General features: G+C 35.4%; 1 long non-coding RNA gene across 1 annotated transcript; it reads left to right on the forward strand.

The window, feature by feature from the left end:
• The first annotated feature begins 458 nt into the window (after positions 1–458).
• LOC148109522 (uncharacterized) lies at positions 459–4,867 on the forward strand. Its single transcript, XR_015725421.1, has 3 exons — positions 459–1,185; positions 2,203–2,229; positions 4,837–4,867. It is a non-coding gene; the product is annotated as an uncharacterized LOC148109522 (long non-coding RNA).

Genomic DNA, 4,867 nt, shown 5'->3' on the forward strand with positions numbered 1-4,867 from the left:
AAATGCAAAAACTATGAGATAAATTCACAATCGGATGAGAGAGAGATTCATAAATGTAAAAATGTAAGTTGATAAGTGCTTCTAGATGTAAATACAAAGTTGACCTGGGCTGTGATCAAAGACTTCATTCACAGAGGACACATGATCTGAGCCTGGTCCCAAGGGCAGAGGAGTTGGTCGGGCATGGCAGGCAGAGGGAACTGCCAAGTGTGTGGGACGGACCTGAAAGCGACAGGACAATTTGGGAGAATGATTGGTACGATGAGGCTGCAACACAGACTGGAGACATGTTAAACTTGGACACTATTTCAACAATGATATTTTGAAAAGTTCAGACACATTTTAAAATAGTATCTTGCTTAACTTCTTGTCTACCACCTCCTTTTAAAACAGATATGCTTTTGCATAATTTTGGTTTTATATCTAAATGTAATAAACACCTTCCTTTTGCTTGTATTTAATTTAAAACTGTTTATTTCACAACTTTTAGTAGGCTTTCGGAAATTTGTCACTGAAGTTACAGTCCTCAATGGGACAGTCTTTCCCTTTAATGTTTTCACATATCCTACATTTCTAAGTACTTGCAATCATTAATTGCTAATTTTGGTTCTAGTCAAAGCTAGAGCATTGTTTCCCTTTTTGTTTTTTGGCTGAAATTCAGTAAGATTTAAGTTAATGCAAAATCCTGAAGTTTTGCGTTATAATTACAGTGTAGGAATCTGTTAACATCTTAGGTAAAGCTATGTGGCAACAAAGAATCACTAGTATTTGAAATGGAAACTCTTCCTTCCACCAGATGGCAGAGTAGTATTAAAAAGCAAAGAATAAACTACCGTAGAGAAACTGGTAGATTTGCAAGAACGAGCAAACGCATAAGATAGACTCCTTGGCTTTTGATTTGACTAATTAAAGGGGAAAAAAAAAAAAAACTCTTGAGAGAAAAAAATAACTTAAAATCCATTAGAATCTAAGCTCCACCAAGGAGAAACTGGGCTCCTTGGGAGCACATAATTGCTCAGTAAGTACTGGATGGATGGATGGATGGATGGATGGATGGATGGATAAATGGATGGATAAAATGAGTTAATGAGAAAAAACACTAAAATAAAACTTTTATTCACAATTCACTCCCCCCCTTTTTTGTAGATTCCAATTCCTCTTCCTTTTCCTTTTGCTCCAAATCAGGTAAGTATACTTAAGTTTCCTTTAAGAAAATATTTAAATGAATACAAAACAAAAACTTGAAAATTCTTTAGATTTAATTGGTGAGAAACCTGATACCAAGGATTACTAGTTATCATTTTCTTTTGGACCCTCAGTTATTGGTATTTTACCTGGTTTGAGTCATTTAATGTACGAATCTCATACCCTGGCAAACTGAACTACCTAAGACCTGAAACTTGCCTTGATCGTGTGGAAGGAACCCAGGAAACTAGTAGAAAAAGCACGTGAAGTGAAATCATCTAGGGATGCAGACTGTGCCATTTCATACTTTAGAGTGATCTTGAATTCCTTTGAGTCTTTCTTCTAGAGTACAAAATAATGAAAATGAATGATTTATAAAGTCCATTTCACCTCTAAAATCTTATACTTATATCTGCCATTAATGAGAGAAAAATGCATTCTTATTGAAATGGAATCTGTCCTAGAATCCTTTGAACTGGATTTAAGATTATGGTCATGTTATAAAACGATTATTTAAATTTCACTTTTGACAGCATTTTGCTGAATGGAAAGACAATTTACATATGATGAGATTGATTCAGTCACAAACCAAAAAATAAGTTGTGTATATTATAGCGTATTAAAACTAAATTTTTTAATGATACCCCTAGTAGAGTGATAGGAAATGACATTATTAAGGTTTTCTTTCATAAAGAAGAGACCCTAGAATAGTCTTTTTTCCAACCTAGTAAGCATAAGTTTAATGACCTTTTCAAGAAGTCCCTGCTATGTTTGGAGACCACAAAAGAAAATGTGGACTATATGCTTCCAGAGATAGTAGGTTTAGAGAGGAGGAAGGGGGGAGTTACTTAAAATATTAGTGAATATGATTCTTAATGACATGATTTTAGAAATATAAGAATTCTCAAAAGCCTGTTTTCATTAATCAAGCTAATATAAAATGTATAACACAGACAAGACAGACAAAATGCTGAATTACAACTCCTTGATTATTTGATTATGTTTCCTTTATTTTAGGTCCTGACACTTACTGATCTTATAACGGTAAATATATCTGCTCTGTTAATCTACAAAGTTCATAAAAATACTACATGCAACTCCCTATGTAAGATAGGCCAGTTCACCATGAAAATTATTATCCTTATTAGTCTAATCCATTTGGAAGCAAAATAAAGCACAGCTGTTAAATTCAAAGCCAAAAAACAATCTCAATGCATGTGGACAGTTCTACATTCATTATTCAATTCATCCAAACTATAAATCGACAAAACAACCTCTTCCATCACTGATGAGGTTGAAAGTGAAGAGTCGAAAGACAGACTTAACAGAATAAATTGCTTTAGGAGAAATGAAATAGACTTGATTATTTCTTCACTAACAAGGCATTAGCATAAACACATAATACATTAAAAATTATCAGATCTAAATTCCAACAGGTAATACTTTTTTAACTGAAATGCACAAATTCAACTTTTTAATGAGGCCCTTTATTGATACAATAAGTTATTCAGAATCTTAGTTTAAGAAAACTCAGGAGAGGGGTGCCTGGGTGGCACAGCCGTTAAGCGTCTGCCTTCGGCCCAGGGCGTGATCCCGGCGTTATGGGATCGAGCCCCACATCAGGCTCCTCCGCTATGAGCCTGCTTCTTCCTCTCCCACTCCCCCTGCTTGTGTTCCCTCTCTCGCTGGCTGTCTCTATCTCTGTCAAATAAATAAATAAAATCTTAAAAAAAAAAAGAAAAAAGAAAACTCAGGAGAAATACTTGAGTGGAGTTAAAAAAGAGAACACTAAAAAAGTCCATTTCCTCTAAAAACATACTTTTCATATTTAAACGGTTTCTGAAATCAAGCCAAACCTCACACTAGATACATATATTTATTCTAAGATCTCCTTTTTCTTTAAAATGTTATCATTAACTAAATGGTACATTTTATAATTGGTGGTATCTTAGAATCAAGGACATGCATATTTTGTACAGATGTCAGAAACTTAGACCTAAATCATGTGTGTGCCTGAAAGAAAAATTTTCAGGATTCGAGACTATTTCAAACCAACCATCTTGAGGAATATTTAAGTGTCCCAGAACCTTGAGGTCAAATAGTTCTGAGTCTAATCAATAGGAACATAAGTCTCTTGAGTTGAAGTGCTCTTGCTCTCCCCACAGTCCACTCTGTTTAAGCAGTATTTCTTTTTCTTTTTCTCTTTCTTTCCTTTTTTTTCTTCTTTCTTTTTCTTTCTTTCATCTCCAAATGACAAATAAAAATTCTTGCATATTTCTAACTAAAAATATTTTAGGAAACTATCTTCCATGATTAATTACTGATGATTACAAAGATAGCAAGTTCACCTCTACATCAAAACCTGGGTGGCTCAGTCGGTTAAGTGTCTGCCTTCAGCTCGGGTCCTGATCCTAGGTTCTGGGATGGAGCCCCGCATCGGGCTCCCTGCTCAGTGGGGAGCCTCCTTCTTCCTCTCCTTTTGCCTGCTGCTTCCCCTACTTGTGTACTGTCAAATAAATAAATAAAAATCTTAACAAACAAAAACAACCATGGCTGAAGCACCACTGCCCTGTGGTTGGAAGGCTTTGATTCTAATCTCACCTTTACAATTAAATTAGCTGTGTGACTGTGGGTAAAAGTATAGTTTACCTCCAAAATCTCTTCCAGTGAAAATATTGACTCCTCAGACATAGGACTCGTTCAGATTACCAGATCTGAACACTTACTACCTATTTATACTTTCTTTTACTGAACTTTTTAAAAGTATTATTGGCTGGGGCATCTGGCTGGCTCAGTCAGTAGAGCGTGTGACTCTTGATCTCAGGGTCGTGAGTTCGAACACCACATTGGAGACATTACTTAAAAATAAAGTCTTAAAAAAAAAAGTGCCGTTGGCCACAACCCATCTGGGAAGAAGTCTGACAGAATATCCTACAGAACTGCCTGGTCTTCATAGTCATAAGAGTTTTTTCTCCCAGTGATCCTAGTTACGTCAGAAAGCAGGAAGAGGCCCCTAAGAGAACAAACAGAACCTCAGGTATTGCTCTCGCCTAGGGGAAAACTGGAACAGTGTTCAGCTTACATGTTCTTATATATGTGGTGGGATGGACGGCTCTGCAAATAGAGGGATCCACCTTCTTTCAGTGGTCAATTCCCTGAGCAAGTTGTCGGTCTATTAAAACGGAAGGAACTGTGGAAGCTACAAAGCAGTACTTTTCCAGTGGACTGCTCATCTAAGCAGACCCTCGAAACAAAGTACTCATAGTTGCCCTAAAATTTTGGATCAAGAATCAGTCACATAGGGAACTTGTGTAATTTAAGAAACACAGCCCTTGCCTGGATGTGTACACAGCAAGTTTCTTAACCACTCACATCAAGTTCCTACCTTTCAGATATAGTGAATATAATTACAAGAACATAGTTACAAGAAAACAGTTTTTTTGAATTAAGGAAATTTAAATCTAGATATTGTATATTCATTTTTAAATCTTATATCATGTAAATAAAGCACTAAAAATGGAATTAATTTTTTAACAAAGATTTTCATATTGAAAATATTATAGCTTATATGTGGACTAAGTTAAAAAATAAGTTAAAAAATAAACACACTGACAGCTCTAGCACTAATCATTGATATTTCTTCTTTCATAGTTAATCACTTCTATTTTGAACCAACTTGGGG

The sequence above is a fragment of the Ursus americanus genome, chromosome 8 (assembly GCF_024610735.1).
Source record: "Ursus americanus isolate L20-20 chromosome 8, mUrsAme1.1.p, whole genome shotgun sequence".
NCBI classification, from domain to species: Eukaryota; Metazoa; Chordata; class Mammalia; order Carnivora; family Ursidae; genus Ursus; species Ursus americanus.